The 23,982-nt window shown below is 34.1% G+C and overlaps 1 pseudogene; it reads left to right on the top strand.

Annotated features, from left to right (window-relative positions):
• The window catches only part of LOC139871104 (heat shock cognate 70 kDa protein-like), a 50,331-nt pseudogene that overhangs the window by 521 nt on the left and 25,828 nt on the right, over positions 1-23,982 (top strand).

Raw genomic sequence — 23,982 nt, 5'->3', positions numbered from 1 at the left:
AACTGATATATTTTTAAATTTATTGGTTAAGTTGTGTTCATGTTCCTTTATGTTACTTTAGAATTTTAATGAGTCAACTTAAATTTTTCTTCCAAATTTTTTCTAATAATCCTAAATTGGATCGGTTAAAAAAAAAAAAATTCCCAATGGGTGTTTGTTAGGATCATTTACAACCATGTTAAAAATTGTTAATTTAGAGCTAAAGATCACCGTAACACAGTAAGATAAGTATCAGCAAAAGTGTAGCTTCCATAAGATATTTAGTTGTGATATACTTGATGTTTCGTGTTCAAACTTCATATAACGAAAATATAAATCGTTAAGTTGCCTAATTTTTTAATAAATTGTTACCTTTTCAGATGCAAAAAGGTTGATTGGAAGGAGTTTCAGTGATCCCCAGGTGCAGGAAGACATAAAGTTGTGGCCTTTTAAGGTTACGGGAGGGTTAGGCGACACACCAACAATTGTTGTCTCATACAAAGGTCAAAAGAAGGAATTTTCGGCTGAAGAAATCTCGTCAATGATTCTTGCAAAGATGAAAGAATGTGCTGAGACTTATCTTGGTCTAATGTTAAAAATGCTGTCATAACTGTCCCAGCTTATTTTAATGATTCACAACGTCAGGCTACAAAAGATGCAGGCACGATTGCCGGATTAAACATTGTTCGAATGATCAACGAGCCTACAGTAGCTGCAATTGCATATGGTCTAAATAATAAGTCTTCTATTTGCGGGAAGATAAATGTGCTCGTGTTCGATTTGGGTGGTGGTACTTTTGATGTTTCCGTAATGACCGTTGAAAAAGGTGATATTTTTGAGGTGAAAGGTGTTGCAGGTGATACTCATCTAGGAGGTGAGGATTTCGATAACCTAATGGTGGAACATTGTATTAAAGAATTTAAACGGAAATCGAAAATGGATTTAACTGGGAACAAAAAAGCATTGGGGTGGTTGAGATTCGCTTGTGAGAAAGCAAAAAGGATTCTTTCGTCTACTACTCGAACATCAATAGATTTGGAATGCTTACATGAGGGGATTGATTTTTCTATGAGATTTACTAGAGCGAAATTTGAAGAGCTGAATAATAGTTTCTTTAATAAATGTATCAATACTGTTGAGAGTTGTTTAAACGATGCAAATATGAAGAAGTCGTGTGTAGATGAGATAATTCTGGTTGGCGGGTCAACTAGGATACCGAAAGTCCAACAAATGTTGCAGGACTTTTTTGATGGTAAGCAGCTATGCAAAACTCTGAATCCTGATGAAGCTGTTGCGTATGGTGCAGCCTTTATGGCTGCAAAGTTAAGCGGTGTGGGTAACAGAAGTGTTCAAAATGTGGTGTTATCGGATGTAACTCCTTTATCATTTGGTATAGATACAAAGGGAAAAATATTTGATATTGTGATTCCACGAAACATGCCAATTCCTACGAGTAAAGCTAGAGATTACGGTATGACTGTTGATATAACTGCCGCAATTATCAGAATATATCAATGAAGAAATTTGGTACCAGATTATAAGACGGAATAGTAAAATTTAAGAACAAGAACTTATTGGAAATCCTTCTCCAATTATAGAAAAACTCTTATTACAATCTTATTATTACATCCCTATTTATAGTTGATTAACGTTTTCCATTAAGTTAATCAAGTCTAGTCTAGAATAATCTAAGATAACCAAGTCTAGAATAAATTAGAATAGTCAAGTCTAGAATCTATTAGAATAATCAAGGAAGAAGCAAAATTGAAAACTATGACGGCTAGCCCACTTGTTATCCGTTCACACGTTCCACCTCCTCAAATCCATTTGAGATATAATTTCACAAAATAAATCTCTAACTATTAATTTATGTCAAGATTGGTCCAACAATCACCCCCCCCCCCCCCAATCTTGACCTTGAGTCATCATTTATTTCTTTGAGTCTTCAATCCTTTGAACCCCAAGAATCTCTCTCATTTCAGCAAACTTTAACTTCGGCAATGCTTTTGTAAGAATATCAGCCCGTTGTTGATCTTTACTGATGTGTTCAACTTTAATCTTCTCGTTTTCAACACACTCTCGTATGAAATGATACCGTGTGTCGATACGCTTACTTCTTCCATGAAATACCGGATTTTTCATCAATGATATTGCTGACTTATTATCAACTTTGATCACAACTTGTTCTTTTTGTCTTCCAGTTATTTCAGCTAAGAGTCCCCTTAACCATATTGCTTGAGAAGCTGCTGCAGTAGCAGCCATAAATTCTGCTTCGCAGGACGATAAGGCCACCGTTTGTTGTTTTTGTGAATTCCAAGCAATTGGTCCATCATCAAAGTAGAACACTAATCCAGTAGTACTCTTTCCAACATCTGGGTCCACCGAGAAGCTGCTGTCGCTAAATCCAAGTAGGTTATTGCTACCATTCCTTCGATAGTGAATACCCAGGTCTACTGTACCTTTCAAGTACCTGAGAATTTGCTTAACAGCTTGAAGATGAGTAATTTTAGGAGTTTGCATATACCTACTTGCATATCCCACCGAGTATGCAAGATCCGGCCGTGTATGAGTTAAATACCGAAGGCATCCAATTCTTTTTCGGTATTCAGTTGCATCAACACATGTGCTGCCATCATCTTTCATCAACTTCAGACCTGGTCCCATTGGATATTTGGTAGAATTGCACTCCCACATTCCTGCTTCCTCTAGGATTCTTTTAGCATATCTTGATTGATGAATTTTTATTCCATCTATGCCTTGTATTACTTCGAGTCCGAGATAATAAGAAAGTAAGCCCAGATCACTCATCTCGAATTTATCTTCCATTTGCGTTTTGAATTGTTTAATTTTCTCCGGGTTATTACCCGTTACAATTAAATCATCAACATAAATTCCTACCAAAAGTGATCCTTCTTGTGTTCTTTTTTTGTATACAGCTTGTTCAAGCTGTGACAACCCGGAAATTTCCAACCAAAATTAAACTTTAATCTTTATATGTTTCCGACACGATAAGCAATATTTGTTAAGTTAAATTGCAAGAATTTTAAACTATGTTCATACATTCATTCAACCTCGACCATGTTCCAACGATTCACGAACCATTAAATGAATATGATTATATATGTATATGTGTATATATATTATAACTTGAAACGTAAACAAAATATTAGATTAAATACTTTATATGATTGTATCTGTTTCAAAACATTTATCAATGGAATTAGAAGATAAGATCAAATGATTGAATTATCAGATATATTGAATTATGATTACAAGTCTCTGTTGAAAGGCCCACGTTAATTTGAGAAATCTTTCCATTTTAATAATATTCGGAAAATGGTAAAGTGATTTATAAATAAGAACAAATTGTCAATCATTGAGAACTAGACAAAGGATAATGGAAGATTGAATCTCATAAAGACTCGATTGATCTATTTAGTTTCAAAAAAAAGAACTTTATTATTAAAACGTATATAACTTTTATAAATATCTAGAACCACTTTTGACAACTCATTACTTAACTAGTATGATAAAGATAAAGATATTTATATTTTATTTTATTAAATATATATAACGATTTAAATTAATATTATATATATTTATACGCGTATTATACGTACATAGTTTTATACTTTTACTATACTTAAACTTTACCTTTACTTTATTTTTACTTTACTTTAACTTTAATAATTCACTTTAATAATTCATACTTTAATAATTCACTTTAATAATTCATACTTTAATAATTCACTTTAATAATTCATACTTTAATAATTCACTTTAATAATTCATACTTTAATAATTCACTTTAATAATTCACTTTAATAATTCAAAATCCTATTATAAATAGAATTCAATAGGTTTTATTATTTCATAGAAACTTGAAAATATTTTTCTCTAAACTCTCTCAATCGATTTACATATATATATTTACTCCGTATTATTTCAAGATATTATTAGTATACATAAAATATTACGACGGAGTGCTGTCCGAGTGATTTCGAAATTGTTTTTCGAGTAGGATAGGATTAAGGAAATTATGGGTTATAGCTATAGAGGTGATTGAGTATGGTTCATGGGTATGCTCGTGAGGTCAATATAGTGTTTATCATTTCCGTTGCGTTTACGTACCTTTCCTGCAATATTGAATCTCAATATTGATACGTGAGTACTCATAATTTAACTTTTACATACTAATAGTGTATCCCTGACTAGTGCTCGAGAATTTAGGATTATGCATGCTTGTACTTTTGATATTGCCCTTAGACAGGTTAGGTTGAATATTGAATTAGTTACACTTGCGGTTGAGATAAGGTATAAGATATGCATGTCCTTGGAAAGCTAGCGAAAAATTAAGGACTTTTCCTTTAGATATCGAATGGTTTCGATGAACGGATTAGAAGTTATAATCAATTGAATTTTCTATACTTTTATTAAAAATGATTATTATTATCGTCGTTTTTATCGTCGTTCTAGTTTTATCTTATTATTATCATTATTATTATCTTTATCAATAAAAGGGATTTATCATTAAAAATTGTTATTTTTTATTATTATTACTATCGTTATTATCGTTAAAGTTATAATTAGTATTATTATTATTATTATCCAATTATTATTATTATTATTATCCAATTATTATTATTATTATTATTATTATTATTATTATTATTATTATTATTATTATTATTATTATTATTATCATTATTAATATATATATCATTATTTAAAAATGGATATTGTCATTGTTATTATTATTATTACTATATTATCATTAAGATAATTATTAGTATTATCGTTAAAAATGTTATAGTAACTATCATTATTAATATTAGTGTAATTAAAACAAATATTTGTAACACCTAATTATTTTGATTACTATTATTATCATTATTATGAACACGATATAAAAGACGATTAAAAGCTATTAAACGAAACGATTAGGAAATAATAAGTAAGAGTATCATGATGAAATTAAAATATTATAAGATATTGATTTAGATAAAATTATCGTTCTTATTATTTTTATCATTACTATTATTATTAAAAATATCGTTAGTATTAAAACTATCATTTTAACAAAAATTATCATTTTAATAGAAATGTCATTGTTACTATAAAATATCATTATTATTATTATTTTAAATAGAATTATTATTTTAAAGATAATATTAAAAATTATGGTAAATATTAAAATTATCATAATTAGAATTATCGTTTTATCATAATGTCATCTTAGTAATTATAAATATTGATATTTTTATAATAATAATTATTATTACAAAATAATAAAACTTTTACTTACTATCATTATAGATATTATTTTATCAAATAAATATGTGATACAAACATATTTTACTACGTGTAATAACTTACTTTAATAATACCTATCATATTATCTTTATGATATTAAATGAACCTTATAAATTTTATTACTTAATATATATAAAAGTATATTATATTATATAAATTTAATATAAAATTTTATTTATTAATAAATAGATTATATTATTTACTCTAACAAATCTTTTAAAAATATAAAACGACGATATTTAAACTATATATTAATCATGTATAGATTTTTGGAAATTATTTTGAGTCAAATTTACTTTTGTTGACTTTTGCATATTAGTCTCGAGCATTAGGATTGTGGTACACTATGACTTGGCCTAATTTGTTAGACAAATATTGACCAACACATAATTATATATAATTAATTTAGGTTCGTGAATCCGAGGCCAACCTTGCACTTGTTCAATGACGTTATATGTATTTTTACTACGAAATACAGTATGGTGAGTTTCATTTGCCTTTTTACCCTTTATATTTTTGGGACTGAGAATACATGCGCTTTTATAAATGTTTGACAAAATAGACACAAGTAATTGAAACTACATTCTATGGTTGAATTATCGAAATTGAATATGCCCCTTTTTATTAAAGTCTGGTAATCTAAGAATTAGGGAACAGACACCCTAATTGACGCGAATCCTAAAGATAGATCTATTGGGTCTAACAAACCCCATCCAAAGTACCGGATGCTTTAGTACTTCGAAATTTATATCATGTCCGAAGGAGGATCCCGGAATGATAGGGGATATTCTTATATGTATCTAGTTAATGTCGGTTACCAGGTGTTCACCATATGAATGATTATTTTTGTCTCTATGCATGGGACGTATATTTATGAGAACTGGAAATGAAATTCTTGTGGTCTATTAAAATGATGGAAATAAATGATTATGATAAACTAATGAGCTCACCAACCTTTTGGTTGACACTTTAAAGCATGTTTATTCTCAGGTGTTAAAGAAATCTTCCGCTGTGCATTTGCTCATTTTAAAGATATTACTTGGAGTCTTTCATAGCATATTTCGAAGAACGTTGCATTCGAGTCATTGAGTTCATCAAAGATTATTATTAAATCAATTTATAGTTGGATAGTGGATATTATGAAATGGTATGCATGCCTGTCAATTTTCGATGTAAAGAAATTTTATCTTTTAAAAACGAATGCAATGTTTGTAAAATGTATCATATAGAGGTCAAATACCTCGCAATGTAATCAACTATTGTGAATCGTTTATAATGTATATGAACGGGTCATTTCAGTTAGTATCAGAGCGGTGGTCTTAGCGAACCAGGTCTGCATTAATGTGTCTAACTGATAAGTCGATATGATGCATTAGTGAGTCTGGACTTCGACCGTGTCTGCATGTCAAAAGTTTTGCTTATCATTTTGTGTCAAAAATTAACTACTTATCATCCTCAGGAAATTACCTGCTTATCATTTTTAGTCTAAGACACGTCTTGCTGCATTGATTGCATGAATAGTGTATAGACAAAAATTCATATCTTAGCATATCTGCTAAATCATATCTTATCGTATCTGTTACTTTAAACTTTGCCTGACATATCCCGCAAATTCCTCCGTAATCTACGGAAAAAAAATCCTTTATCCAATCGTACGAAATGGAATTCGTCATCAGTTCAAGTCACTCAGATTCCGAAATGGAATCTCATTCAAGCTCCGAAAGCAGTGTGACCGGAATAGATCAACCAATCAGTCATCACCTATTCTGGATGAATTGGGGATGGGTTCCTATCCTCCTCAATCATTGGAGACAAGAAGAAGGTGATCCCTTCCATCCACCACATTGCCCTCTTGACGAAGAACCTGAAGCACTTACCGGCGAACCTGTCCGAAACACCATTTTCTCGCTCATTTCCAGAGTATCTCGTCACGATTATATATTACATCAAATTTTAGATTTTATTTATCCGCTCGTCCGAACCGACAATCACCCCGGTGTAATAGAAGAAGTCAACGAGCTTCGCGCTCGGGTAGTGGCTTTGGAGAATATGGTGCAGAGATTACAAACTCCAGCAGCAGCATCAGCAGCATAACCAGTACCACTATCATCAACGCCAACAGTACCATTACCACCTCCAACCACAACCGCGTCGTAAACCTCAACTTCGCAATCTGTCCCACGAGCATCAACGTCATACGCACCATAGATACCAAGGAGTACCAACAACAATAACTGACGAAGTATTAATTCATAACTTCATTGGAGAAACATTCCGCGGTGATTATGTAATCTCTAAAGTCTTAGAGATTATCTTATCTTGCCCTAACCATAAATCAGTTAAGCGAACCAAAATGATAGAAGGAAGAGTAGAAACCCATACAAAAATGGTGTGTGATTAACAAGCTAAACTTGCTTTACCAACAGCATCAATAGTACCGTCAGTGTTACCAGCATCGTCAGTACAGTCAACATCCGAATCAACAACACCGATAACATCACAAACTCCGTCAGTTCAAGAATCACTGTGGACATCATTACGAATCAATAACGTGTATATTGTATCAACGAGTTATGAAGAATTAACTCATTCCCTCTGAAGAAATTATATGTATATTATATATATATATATATATATATATATATATATATATATATATATATATATATATATATATATATATATATATATATATATATATATATATATATATATTTTGAAATAAATCTTTCCGTGCTAAGCTATTGTGTGTGAATCTTAACTACTCGGTTAATTCATATTACAAATATGCAATAATGTACGTCCTTCGGCCGTAACTTAACCAGCGTTAACTACAATCTCTGTCGCAATTCAACAAATTCCAATTCATAATAAATCAAGTATATATTTGATTTTACACTTTCATCATCGATGTACCCGAAACTTTTCAGATAACATCATTCGTACTTTGCGAAATTCACAAGAATTCCACGAACCGAACATCATACATCAACAAATAACGAAGTATTGATTCATAATTTCAATGTCATTAAAGAAATACTGCGTAAAAGTTATGTACTTTTTAAAGCCTTTAGGGATTATTCAATTCTAGTTTCAACCGTAAATCAAATGAGTTTAATTTAACATTAACTCATTAAATCTATGTTACATCTGAAGAAAATATACATATACATATTTTCATAAAGACTGTAATAAAATTCTTTTGTACAAAATATTAATTGTGAAAATTTTTTTAACGGGTAGGTAATACCCGAGAGATATATAAATTCACAATTAATATGTTACATTCTTCGAATCTGATTCAGCAAATCATCCATTATACTCCCTACTTTCACAACAATATACATTCTTTTATAGAAATCAAAACAACCATACTCATTTAAAATTTAATTACATATTCTGATTTTGAAATCTCAAAATTCAACTTGAGATATGACTAAAATCATCACTCTTAGATCTTTACATCTTTCACAAGCTATATTTTGACTTCAAAACTGTGTTAGAACATCAAATGTATGTTAACGATTACAATCTGTGTTCAAACCCTTCGAAAATTTCTGAAGACACTTCGAATGATGAGCAATCGAGATGATGATCCAACCACATGTTACCCACAGTTATGTACCCGAAAAACTCTTGAAACCAAAGTAAAAGTTTAAACAACGTATCCGCGTCAGATTCTTTGGCATTTATTAGCAAAAATAACTTTGCGACTCCTATTCAAAGTAGCCAGTTTTGTCACAGCTCCAGCAAGTCAACTTCAACTTTTCAGTCAGACTAACCTTATTATAACCTTGAGATATACACCTTCGTTACCAGGGAACCTTTTACATTCCACCACATTATTAGCAGATGTACCAACAACTTCATTACCCTTTGACTTTAGCCTCTCCAAAAAGTCATTATAATTATTCATTGAAACCCCATCATTTACTCATTCGCATCTTGTAATGAGAATTGCCATACGAATCATTGGGAATTAGCAATCAGTATTTTAAAATCTCGCAGGATGTCTACGCCAACAGTTATATGTGTATATATAACGTCTATCTTCTGGACTTAATTTGAATGTGAAGTTTCTGAAAAACACTCCGAACTATGAATTGGTTCTCCGAAAATGGAAAAAAAAATGCTGATGAAGCAGCAAAAACTATAAATGACTTTAAACGGTAAAAGCTGGATGATAATGATGAAGTGTGTTGGCAAAGCGAAGAAAAAGAGAAGTTTTGGAACTGGAAAATGGATTGAGCAAAGTAGGAAGGAGGCTGTGGACAAATTACAAAGACTGAACCTGACTTCAAACGATCCAAATGATTCAGTATCTGCTGAAGTCATTAACGAATACCTTGCTCCTGACTCTAAACCCCTGCGGACAATATTCTTCATCATCCTCTGATATTAGAAATTCTAAAATATCATCATATCTTTCACTATAAATATCCTCCATATTTCTGAAGATATTTTCTTAATTTTTCTTATTTGAAATCATTTACCTCTTCGCGCTATTTGTATTACATCATAAAAGAAACTATTTTAGTTTTAAAATTCTGAAACATTCAAGTTTAAAATAGGAATATTTTGAAGTAATGTTGGGAACTGAAGCATGAATTAGTATAATATAATGACACTTGATCAATGTGATTATATTACAGTAAGTCATGCTGAGTTTCTAAATGGAACGTGATGATTCACAGATCATAACATCATCATGTGCCATGTTATACGACTCTTGTATTCTATTTAACCTCTAAAATATCAAGAAAATATTTCTTGATGATTCGGCCTTTTCCAAGGTATTCTAGTAATTTGACAAGTTAAGATCGTGCCATCACAATTTCCTTCCTAGAACATTAACAATATTCATTCCGAAATTCATATCTGTGAATTTTGGACCATTACAAGCGGTGCTTAATCGCAAGAAGAAGAAACGAAAGGACAAAACTCCGAAATAGAAATTGGGGTATAAATTGCAGCAAATAAAAGAGAGCATTAACTGTGAATGATAATGATTATAGAAGACAGAAGCAGATACTTTGAAATATAAGGGAACATATAAATCCCAACGACAAACCACAAATTATAAACCATATATATTGATGCATATAGCAATATAAAGACACGGGAGAACTAGAAACACTATAAACCCAAGAGTATAGTAGAAGTAAATAGATTCTTCCGGCGGTAGATGAAAAAGAAGAATGACCGATATGAAAGTTAGAAGTATATCGAGAATCAGAACTGGATGGAGCATATTGATGAATACTTTAAAATATGAGTTGAGGGGGAAAGAATAGAAGGTGATGAAACATGACTAGGAACTTAGAAATCAACAGATTTAACTCACACAATGGCGGAATAAGTGAATCAAACCCTCTAGTGAATAGGTTAAGTTTTTTTTGATTAATTTAGTCAAACCACAACTAAATCAAGTGTGATTAGATCAACACCTAGAGCTATTATTCACCACCTGGGTGATTTGGACTGAGAGAGAATCGGAGGAGCTCACTAGATCTAAGTGTGTGTAACAAATGAGAGGCTTAACCTAAAATGAAGAACATAAGACTTTATATACCCCTGCTGTTGACTCACCTATACGATTCATTCATCACACGTACAAGTTGGCTTCATCAGTCGTACGGGTGATCACTCACTCGTGTCTTCTCATTTAGGTTGTAATTGTGACTTAGCTCAGCATCAACTGTGCGTATGAGCCTGTCAGCTGTACGAGTGAGGCTTCACTCGTACGTCTGACTAAGTCTAACATAGTTAAACATCTAAATCTCATTCCTGCAGTTCCTGTAACCACATACAAACACGGATAGGATAATAACGAGCAATCATGGTGGCCTGTGAACTGTTGTACCTGCAATGGACGCGGGTAGATGTCTAGGAACTTGCATAAAATGCATCAACAGAAGGTGTGAGTTGTAAGGAAACGAAGGAGGTGAATTTATAAGAAAATCTCCTACAGAACAATTAAAATGGACGATCGCATTTAAAGCGGATCCTAATTCCCTTGATTACCGGAGAGTCAAATCTTATTAAGAAGATTTTCTTCAAATCCCTTGAAATCTGGGAATCAATCATATCTACGTCAAATGATAAGATGAATCTACACTTACTCATTTCACTCTTCTATGTTAGCTTCATTCGTACTCTTCATATAAATGGATTGTTTATCCAAATTATTCGCTGATGATAAAACTCTAATTTTCAGCCCGTATGCATCATGAAAACATACTTATTATCATTCACGACCTTTCCACTCAAATTTCAGGACGAAATTTCTTTAACGGGTAGGTACTGTGACAACCCGGAAATTTCCAACCAAATTTAAACTTTAATCTTTATATGTTTCCGACACGATAAGCAATATTTGTTAAGTTAAATTGCAAGAATTTTAAACTATGTTCATACATTCATTCTGAAGGTGTTTCGTATGCCCGAGATACATATTAAATTAACGTGGCTAACGTGTTATGATCCAAGTCGGGTCATACCCAATAACAAACTTACCGACACCTTATTCGTATTTGATTTTAACGATTGGTTCATTGATCAAATACGCGACACTTGAACTTTAAGAAAAATGGTTTTCTTAAATATTACTTGATGTGTGTATATATATATAAATTATGGAATAATTTATATAATATGAATTTAATTATTTATAGGTAAATAATTAATAATGTTATATTACATTTTGTATAAATTGGTTTTATATAAAATGCACATGTTTATATGTGGAAGTTTATAAAAAGGGTTTTATAAAAATTAATACTTTTATAAAACTTATTTTATATAAACAAGTTTGAAGTGGCATTGGGAGTGAAGTGCACATGCTAGAGACTCTTGTTTTTAGTTGGTCATGCTTTTGTATTGATCCATAAAACTTGTCCCTTGACTCATGGTAACCAAGGCATGCAAACACACTTCAAATACACATAAAAAAGATCAAAAAAAAACTGCACAAAGGGGTTGTTGCAGCTGCTGAATGCCGTAGGCCTTTAGGGTCCAAAGAGGGTTCATATTTTGATCTTTGCAAGCTAATTTCAAGTGCAAATAAATCCTAACTAATAGCAAGGGTGTTGGTGCATAGTTTGGGGTATTATCTCTTGAGGTTTCATGCTTTTGGAACTTGCATTCATCATCATTTCTTGAGAGCTGCTGTCCAGAAATTTTGAGTACATTAAAGTGGGTTTCAAGCTAGATTAACAAGGGTGTTGAGGTTACAAAGTCTAGCTAACTTAGGGGTGGTGTTGGAGGATCAAAAGCTTGAAGTTCTACACTCTTGTTCATCATCCTACTACCATTTTGGACAGCCCTTAAACTTAGTTTAAGGAGGTATATAACTCTATCTTTTCTTGTTAATTTGTAAGCATAATATTCACAACTTGATCCAAGAAGGGATTTAACTTTAATTGGTTTAAAGATAACAAATAGAATTGGTTATTACACGCTTCCGATTATAATGATTCTTAAAAGGTTTTAAGACTTATGTAACTTGTTAAATCCCAACGATGGTATCTAGAGCCGAAGTTGTTGAAATATGCTTCGAATTGTTGTCTTTAAACCCACTATATTTGCATTCCAAGTACATGCATGAAAATGGAATACAAAAAATTTCGGGTTTGGGTGGGTTTGAGGAGATGGCCGAATTTTGGAGGTTCCAAAAGGGGTTTGGAACTTGCCATTTTGGTCAATTTTGGTTGCATGTTAATGTTCACAATCCTAGCCTTGACCTTGTGTTGCATGCATGTGTGTTTGGTTGATTTATGATTCATTTGGTATGTATTATTATTCATTCAAATGGCATGTAATAATTATTCAATTGGTTTGTAATAATTCATTCATTTGTTATGTAATTCATTTTATATTTGGTATGTAAAATAGAATAGGTTGTAATTTCATTTTCTAGATAAAATGTATTAGGATACATATTTTGTAAAAATGAAGATACAAGATGATGAAGACTTGAAGAACACAAGGAGCATATGGATGCAAGGTTAAGTGGGAGATTTGAAATCTCCTACTTTGTATTATTACCCTTAACCCGGTGACATTTGTTTTCGGCTAAACAAATGTCCACCAAAATGGCTAGATTGTGAACATACTTGTTTTGCATGTGTGATTGTTTGTTTGTTTATTGTATTGTATGTTTGGTTGATACAATTAATCACAAGATAACAACAAACAAAACGACAATTTAATTGGTTAAATTAGACGTACTAAGTACATACAAAACGGCAATTTAAATGGTTAAATTAAAATAGCAACCAAAAACCTTGATAAATGGTTGTTAAGAACAAGAAAAGAATAACGCATATAAAATGGTTTATATCAAGTAATTGGCTCAATTACAAGACATGAAATGGTTTTTCATAAGTACCATACACTAAATGCATGTTGGTGTATGGTATAAAAGTTTTCTCAAACTAGAATTAATGAAAACTTAAAATCCTTTTACAAACATGGTAAACAAGTTTAAACGCCATCCTATTGTATGACACTTAAAAATATTAGGGAACTTATAATGGGATAAAGGTCACCTAACCGTTATGAGTAAACTAATATGATTAAGGTAAATTTCGCACACTTGTGGGATAAAGGTCACCTAACCACTTGTATGCTGAATTTACAAGTCTATACAAGTAGGACGACTTGATTTGGGAATCATGAACTTAGGGTCACCGAAGCATGAGGAACAAATAGGCGTTGATGGGATAAATATGCCATGCAAAAGGATTGCATGATCCCATACTCTAGAAGTTGCAAATGGATTGCAATTGTCATTTATTGACTACCTAGCTAAATCAAATTGCGGGATAAAGGTCACCTAACCGAAATTTGGTTTACCGTTGGATTCTAGAATTTAATAGTTCAATTTGATTTAAAGGGTATTGAATGTTAAATTAAAATCGATACTTAAACGAACTTTGTTAATTTTGTAGATGGCCGCCAACAACAACAACAACATACCAAACGCACCACTTAACCTAAACAACCTATCATTAAGGTCTCTCTTAGAGAAAGACAAACTCAACCATACCAACTTTATGGATTGGTTCCGCAATCTTCGGATTGTCCTCAAACAAGAGGATAAAGCGTATGTACTTGAGGACCCCATTCCCGATCAACCGGATGAGGATGATGAGGAGGCAATGGCCTTTTACGATAAGTATTGCCGCGACTCCCTTCAAGTCTCATGCCTAATGCTTGGGACTATGATTCCCGAACTCCAAAAGGATTTCGAGCATCATAGTGCATACGACATGATAAGGCAATTGAAGGAGATGTTCCTTCAACAAGCGCGTGTCGAGCGTTTCGAGACCGTTCGGGCGCTACATGCTTGTCGTATGGACGATACCCAATCGGTTTCATCTTATGTGCTTAAGATGAAAAGCCTTATTGATCGTGCTAACCGTCTTAACCTAAACATATCAAATGAGTTAGCCACCGATCTTATCCTTAACTCCCTATCAAAAAGGTTTGATCAATTTGTAATTAATTACAATATGAATGGGATGGATAAAAGCATAGGTGAGCTTCACGGTATGCTTAGAACGGCGGAAACTAGCATGGGTAAAAGGGCTTTACCCGTGTTAGCAATCGATCAAGGTGGATCCAAAGGTAAGACCTCTAAGCCAAAGGTGGCTAAGAGAAAAGGACCCGCCTATCAAGGCAAAGGGAAGGGGAAGATGGTTACCCCAACCATCAACAAGGCTAAGAAGCAAAAGGTAGCTGAGAAGGCAAACCCCAAAGAAGACCCGTGTTTCGGTTGCGGTGAAATGGGTCACTGGAAGCGAAATTGCCCGGTCTATCTTAAGGAGTTGAAGGACAAGAGGGATGCAGGGCAAACCTCAGGTAACATATATATGGTATATATTGAGCTTAATATTACTTCTTCTAATACATGGGTATTAGACACAGGATGTGGAACTCATATTTGCAATTCTTTGCAGGGGTTCAAAAGAAGTGATCATATGGCGGGAACATCAAGTCTCTATATGGGCAATGGTGCAAAGGTGCATGTTAAAGCTCAAGGAGATTTTGTTTTGAAGCTTCCAAGCGGATTGGAACTTATTTTAGAAAATGTTTTGTATGCTCCGGATTTGTGTAGAAACATTATTTCTATTTCTCGCTTAAAACAATGTGGTTTTAATCTTAATTTTGTTAATGATGATATCCATGTTTATTTAGATAATGTATTCTATTTCAAGGCTTCGCCTTCAAATGGAATTTATGAATTGGTTCATGATGATGCATCATCTAGTAGCTCAATGTACCATACTAGCACCAAGAAACTCAAAAGGGATTTGAGTGATTCCTACTTATGGCATTGTCGCCTTGGTCACATAAACAAGAATCGTATGCATACACTTCAAAGGAATGGACTTTTGAAATCAAATGAAATGGACTCATTTGATGTATGTGAATCTTGTTTACAAGGCAAAATGACTAAAGCGCCTTTCAAAGGGACCTATGAAAGGGCTAAAGACTTATTGGGATTAATACATTCGGATGTATGTGGACCCTTTAAGCCCATGACTAGGAATGGTGAAAGATACTTCGTTACTTTCATTGATGACTTTAGTCGTTTCGGATATGTCTACTTATTAAGACGCAAGGACGAAACGTATGAAGCATTCAAAGAATATCAAAACGAAGTACAAAATCAACTCAATAAGACAATTAAGGTACTTCGTACCGACAGAGGAGGTGAATACCTAAGCGATGCTTTCCAAGATCATCTTAGGAGTTGTGGGATTATCTCACAACTTACTCCACCCGGAACACCCCAACTTAATGGAGTTTCCGAAAGGAGGAACCGAACCCTAATGGATATGGTTCGATCTATGATGGCTAGAAGCACGTTACCTCTATCATTTTGGGGTTATTGTCTATGCTCCGCGGCTCGTATTTTAAATATGGCCCCAACCAAGAAAGTGGAACGAACACCTCATGAGATGTGGTTTGGAAAACCTCCATCTCTGTCATACTTAAAGGTATGGGGATGTGAAGCTTATCCTAAGGGTTACGTCCCTAATAAGTTGAATGCACGATCCACGAAGTGTATCTTCATAGGATATCCCAAGGATAATATGGGATATTATTTCTATGATCCATCCGAGCAGAATGTATTTGTTGCTCGGAAGGCGGAATTCCTTGAAACTAAGTTCCTAATGGAAGGAAGTAGTGAAAGGAAGATAGATCTTGAAGAGGTTCAAGATCAAATAGATGATACACAATTGGTTGACACTAGCACTCAACATGAAAATGTTGATAGTGATCAAATGGATGATCAAAATACACAAGACATTCGTAGATCTGGTAGGATTAGCAATCCTCCTGAGAGATATGGTTTTCTCATAGATGGTTGCTATACGGTTGATTTGGATGAACCAACAAACTACCAAGATGCTTTATCAAGGATTGATAAAGATAAATGGCAGGAAGCCATGAAATCTGAGATGCAATCCATGTATGACAACCAAGTTTGGGAACTTGTTACGCAACCTCCTGGCTCTAGGCTAGTTGATTGTAAATGGCTTTTCAAAATGAAAACCGACATACATGGAAACTTGGATACATACAAAGCTAGACTTGTAGCAAAAGGTTTCACTCAAACTCAAGGGATTGATTATGATGAAACTTTCTCGCCAGTGGCAATGCTAAAGTCTATTAGGATATTATTTGCCATTGCTGCTCACTATGACTATGAAATATGGCAAATGGATGTCAAAACCGCTTTCCTAAATGGATATCTTGAGGAAGATGTTTATATGGTACAGCCCGAAGGTTTTGTTGATCCGAAAAATCCTAAAAAGGTATGCAAGTTAAAGAAATCAATATACGGATTGAAACAAGCATCTAGAATGTGGAATCATCGTTTTAATGAAGAGGCAAAGAAATTTGGCTTCATTAAAAATGGTGATGAAGCTTGTGTATATAAGAAAGCCAGTGGGAGCACTGTCATGTTCCTTGTACTATATGTGGATGATATATTATTATTTGGAAATGATATTCCACAAATACAAGGAGTTAAGACTTGGATAAGTAGTTGCTTCTCCATTAAGGATATTGGAGAAGCAAAATACATTTTGGGGATTGGAATCTATAGGGATAGATCCAAGAAATTGATAGGTTTGAATCAAAGTGCATACATTGAAAAGGTCTTGAAAAGGTTCAAGATGGAGAACTCTAAGAAAGGTTTGGTACCTATTCAAAGAGGAACACTTCTCAGTTCATCTCAGTGCCCCACCACAAAAGATGAACAGGAGAAAATGAAGAATGTCCCATACGCGTCTGCTATTGGGTCAATCATGTATGCAATGATATGTACTAGACCGGATGTGTCATGCGCTCTTAGCTTGACAAGTAGATACCAGAAAAACCCAGGAAACAGTCATTGGATTGCTGTTAAAAGTATATTGAAATACCTTAGAAGGACTAAGGATATGTTTCTTATATACGGGTCTGGTGAGGAGGAACTCGCTGTAAAAGGTTACGTGGACGTGAGTTTCCAAACTGATCGAGATGATTCTCGATCACGGTCCGGTTATGTATTCACATTAAATGGAGGTGCGGTCTCTTGGAAGAGTTCAAAACAGGATGTTGTTGCATTATCCACTACAGAATCGGAGTACATTGCCGCATCATTGGCAGCACAGGAAGCTGCATGGATGAAGAAATTCATCGACGACTTAGGAGTGGTCCCTACCATTCAAGACCCTCTTGAGATCTTTTGTGACAACGAAGGTGCGATTGCTCAAATCAAGGAACCTCGTGCTCACCAAAAGACCCGTCACATTGAGCGGAGATTCAACTACATTAGGGATGAAGTTGAAAAGGGAAAGATATGTATTCGCAAAGTTCACACAGATCATAACATAGCGGATCCTCTCACGAAACTCTTATATGGAGCAAAACATGAAGGACATGTTTATGCATTAGGGCTTCGATATTCTAGTGATTGGTCATGATCTATTTAAGTATTGTAATGGAACAAAGTGGTTCAAACTCATTAATATAATTATGGTTTAATTTATTTTGAGTTAAGTTCCTATTTTGCATATTTTATCCATGAATAAGTAATTATTCTAAATTCCGTAGTCGATCACATTTGTGGGAATGAGTGTGAGGTTTAGACTATTATGAACTCGGATTGGTATACATTCATAGGTTGAATGTGGGGCAAGGTTGCAACCAAGGTTCATAGATATTTGTGGGAAACAAATATTGGAAGACCCGCTCTCAAGAATTACTGTATAGAGCCTTTGTGGTTGATCACATGTAATCTTGAGTAAAGGCGAATGTCATTGTGTCCTCTGACCTGAGATACATATTGGGTTCGGATATTCACCAAGTATTGTACCTTGATTCTTTCCTTCGCTATTCTGAAATATGGTAGTACATAAGGAAGAACTCAGGTATATTACAAAGTGTATATCTAGGACGTATGTAGTCAAGATGGAATTTGTCCCTCTTATTCGTTGAGAGTCAGATGTCTAAGGCCTGAAAAGTTAAATCTATAAGAGAGTGATCACTCTGTATCTCTTGGATTTAACATGACATCTAGGACGAAAGGAAATAATGAAAGTTTCACCTAATCATATTCGAGATGGGAACTCGAAAGGGATGATGTTATTGAATGGCACAAAGTCATAACATATTAGGGGTGATGGACGGTGTGTTAGGCTGTATCCATCACTTGCATTAATTTCTTATGTTTATCGTGCAAGTGGGAGATTGAAGGTGTTTCGTATGCCCGAGATACATATTAAATTAACGTGGCTAACGTGTTATGATCCAAGTCGGGTCATACCCAATAACAAACTTACCGACACCTTATTCGTATTTGATTTTAACGATTGGTTCATTGATCAAATACGCGACACTTGAACTTTAAGAAAAATGGTTTTCTTAAATATTACTTGATGTGTGTATATATATATAAATTATGGAATAATTTATATAATATGAATTTAATTATTTATAGGTAAATAATTAATAATGTTATATTACATTTTGTATAAATTGGTTTTATATAAAATGCACATGTTTATATGTGGAAGTTTATAAAAAGGGTTTTATAAAAATTAATACTTTTATAAAACTTATTTTATATAAACAAGTTTGAAGTGGCATTGGGAGTGAAGTGCACATGCTAGAGACTCTTGTTTTTAGTTGGTCATGCTTTTGTATTGATCCATAAAACTTGTCCCTTGACTCATGGTAACCAAGGCATGCAAACACACTTCAAATACACATAAAAAAGATCAAAAAAAAACTGCACAAAGGGGTTGTTGCAGCTGCTGAATGCCGTAGGCCTTTAGGGTCCAAAGAGGGTTCATATTTTGATCTTTGCAAGCTAATTTCAAGTGCAAATAAATCCTAACTAATAGCAAGGGTGTTGGTGCATAGTTTGGGGTATTATCTCTTGAGGTTTCATGCTTTTGGAACTTGCATTCATCATCATTTCTTGAGAGCTGCTGTCCAGAAATTTTGAGTACATTAAAGTGGGTTTCAAGCTAGATTAACAAGGGTGTTGAGGTTACAAAGTCTAGCTAACTTAGGGGTGGTGTTGGAGGATCAAAAGCTTGAAGTTCTACACTCTTGTTCATCATCCTACTACCATTTTGGACAGCCCTTTAACTTAGTTTAAGGAGGTATATAACTCTATCTTTTCTTGTTAATTTGTAAGCATAATATTCACAACTTGATCCAAGAAGGGATTTAACTTTAATTGGTTTAAAGATAACAAATAGAATTGGTTATTACACGCTTCCGATTATAATGATTCTTAAAAGGTTTTAAGACTTATGTAACTTGTTAAATCCCAACGATGGTATCTAGAGCCGAAGTTGTTGAAATATGCTTCGAATTGTTGTCTTTAAACCCACTATATTTGCATTCCAAGTACATGCATGAAAATGGAATACAAAAATTTTCGGGTTTGGGTGGGTTTGAGGAGATGGCCGAATTTTGGAGGTTCCAAAAGGGGTTTGGAACTTGCCATTTTGGTCAATTTTGGTTGCATGTTAATGTTCACAATCCTAGCCTTGACCTTGTGTTGCATGCATGTGTGTTTGGTTGATTTATGATTCATTTGGTATGTATTATTATTCATTCAAATGGCATGTAATAATTATTCAATTGGTTTGTAATAATTCATTCATTTGTTATGTAATTCATTTTATATTTGGTATGTAAAATAGAATAGGTTGTAATTTCATTTTCTAGATAAAATGTATTAGGATACATATTTTGTAAAAATGAAGATACAAGATGATGAAGACTTGAAGAACACAAGGAGCATATGGATGCAAGGTTAAGTGGGAGATTTGAAATCTCCTACTTTGTATTATTACCCTTAACCCGGTGACATTTGTTTTCGGCTAAACAAATGTCCACCAAAATGGCTAGATTGTGAACATACTTGTTTTGCATGTGTGATTGTTTGTTTGTTTATTGTATTGTATGTTTGGTTGATACAATTAATCACAAGATAACAACAAACAAAACGACAATTTAATTGGTTAAATTAGACGTACTAAGTACATACAAAACGGCAATTTAAATGGTTAAATTAAAATAGCAACCAAAAACCTTGATAAATGGTTGTTAAGAACAAGAAAAGAATAACGCATATAAAATGGTTTATATCAAGTAATTGGCTCAATTACAAGACATGAAATGGTTTTTCATAAGTACCATACACTAAATGCATGTTGGTGTATGGTATAAAAGTTTTCTCAAACTAGAATTAATGAAAACTTAAAATCCTTTTACAAACATGGTAAACAAGTTTAAACGCCATCCTATTGTATGACACTTAAAAATATTAGGGAACTTATAATGGGATAAAGGTCACCTAACCGTTATGAGTAAACTAATATGATTAAGGTAAATTTCGCACACTTGTGGGATAAAGGTCACCTAACCACTTGTATGCTGAATTTACAAGTCTATACAAGTAGGACGACTTGATTTGGGAATCATGAACTTAGGGTCACCGAAGCATGAGGAACAAATAGGCGTTGATGGGATAAATATGCCATGCAAAAGGATTGCATGATCCCATACTCTAGAAGTTGCAAATGGATTGCAATTGTCATTTATTGACTACCTAGCTAAATCAAATTGCGGGATAAAGGTCACCTAACCGAAATTTGGTTTACCGTTGGATTCTAGAATTTAATAGTTCAATTTGATTTAAAGGGTATTGAATGTTAAATTAAAATCGATACTTAAACGAACTTTGTTAATTTTGTAGATGGCCGCCAACAACAACAACAACATACCAAACGCACCACTTAACCTAAACAACCTATCATTAAGGTCTCTCTTAGAGAAAGACAAACTCAACCATACCAACTTTATGGATTGGTTCCGCAATCTTCGGATTGTCCTCAAACAAGAGGATAAAGCGTATGTACTTGAGGACCCCATTCCCGATCAACCGGATGAGGATGATGAGGAGGCAATGGCCTTTTACGATAAGTATTGCCGCGACTCCCTTCAAGTCTCATGCCTAATGCTTGGGACTATGATTCCCGAACTCCAAAAGGATTTCGAGCATCATAGTGCATACGACATGATAACGCAATTGAAGGAGATGTTCCTTCAACAAGCGCGTGTCGAGCGTTTCGAGACCGTTCGGGCGCTACATGCTTGTCGTATGGACGATACCCAATCGGTTTCATCTTATGTGCTTAAGATGAAAAGCCTTATTGATCGTGCTAACCGTCTTAACCTAAACATATCAAATGAGTTAGCCACCGATCTTATCCTTAACTCCCTATCAAAAAGGTTTGATCAATTTGTAATTAATTACAATATGAATGGGATGGATAAAAGCATAGGTGAGCTTCACGGTATGCTTAGAACGGCGGAAACTAGCATGGGTAAAAGGGCTTTACCCGTGTTAGCAATCGATCAAGGTGGATCCAAAGGTAAGACCTCTAAGCCAAAGGTGGCTAAGAGAAAAGGACCCGCCTATCAAGGCAAAGGGAAGGGGAAGATGGTTACCCCAACCATCAACAAGGCTAAGAAGCAAAAGGTAGCTGAGAAGGCAAACCCCAAAGAAGACCCGTGTTTCGGTTGCGGTGAAATGGGTCACTGGAAGCGAAATTGCCCGGTCTATCTTAAGGAGTTGAAGGACAAGAGGGATGCAGGGCAAACCTCAGGTAACATATATATGGTATATATTGAGCTTAATATTACTTCTTCTAATACATGGGTATTAGACACAGGATGTGGAACTCATATTTGCAATTCTTTGCAGGGGTTCAAAAGAAGTGATCATATGGCGGGAACATCAAGTCTCTATATGGGCAATGGTGCAAAGGTGCATGTTAAAGCTCAAGGAGATTTTGTTTTGAAGCTTCCAAGCGGATTGGAACTTATTTTAGAAAATGTTTTGTATGCTCCGGATTTGTGTAGAAACATTATTTCTATTTCTCGCTTAAAACAATGTGGTTTTAATCTTAATTTTGTTAATGATGATATCCATGTTTATTTAGATAATGTATTCTATTTCAAGGCTTCGCCTTCAAATGGAATTTATGAATTGGTTCATGATGATGCATCATCTAGTAGCTCAATGTACCATACTAGCACCAAGAAACTCAAAAGGGATTTGAGTGATTCCTACTTATGGCATTGTCGCCTTGGTCACATAAACAAGAATCGTATGCATACACTTCAAAGGAATGGACTTTTGAAATCAAATGAAATGGACTCATTTGATGTATGTGAATCTTGTTTACAAGGCAAAATGACTAAAGCGCCTTTCAAAGGGACCTATGAAAGGGCTAAAGACTTATTGGGATTAATACATTCGGATGTATGTGGACCCTTTAAGCCCATGACTAGGAATGGTGAAAGATACTCCGTTACTTTCATTGATGACTTTAGTCGTTTCGGATATGTCTACTTATTAAGACACAAGGACGAAACGTATGAAGCATTCAAAGAATATCAAAACGAAGTACAAAATCAACTCAATAAGACAATTAAGGTACTTCGTACCGACAGAGGAGGTGAATACCTAAGCGATGCTTTCCAAGATCATCTTAGGAGTTGTGGGATTATCTCACAACTTACTCCACCCGGAACACCCCAACTTAATGGAGTTTCCGAAAGGAGGAACCGAACCCTAATGGATATGGTTCGATCTATGATGGCTAGAAGCACGTTACCTCTATCATTTTGGGGTTATTGTCTATGCTCCGCGGCTCGTATTTTAAATATGGCCCCAACCAAGAAAGTGGAACGAACACCTCATGAGATGTGGTTTGGAAAACCTCCATCTCTGTCATACTTAAAGGTATGGGGATGTGAAGCTTATCCTAAGGGTTACGTCCCTAATAAGTTGAATGCACGATCCACGAAGTGTATCTTCATAGGATATCCCAAGGATAATATGGGATATTATTTCTATGATCCATCCGAGCAGAATGTATTTGTTGCTCGGAAGGCGGAATTCCTTGAAACTAAGTTCCTAATGGAAGGAAGTAGTGAAAGGAAGATAGATCTTGAAGAGGTTCAAGATCAAATAGATGATACACAATTGGTTGACACTAGCACTCAACATGAAAATGTTGATAGTGATCAAATGGATGATCAAAATACACAAGACATTCGTAGATCTGGTAGGATTAGCAATCCTCCTGAGAGATATGGTTT

This window comes from Rutidosis leptorrhynchoides, chromosome 10 (genome assembly GCF_046630445.1).
Source record: "Rutidosis leptorrhynchoides isolate AG116_Rl617_1_P2 chromosome 10, CSIRO_AGI_Rlap_v1, whole genome shotgun sequence".
Taxonomy (NCBI): domain Eukaryota; kingdom Viridiplantae; phylum Streptophyta; class Magnoliopsida; order Asterales; family Asteraceae; genus Rutidosis; species Rutidosis leptorrhynchoides.
This window is presented reverse-complemented; position numbering and strand designations above follow the sequence as displayed.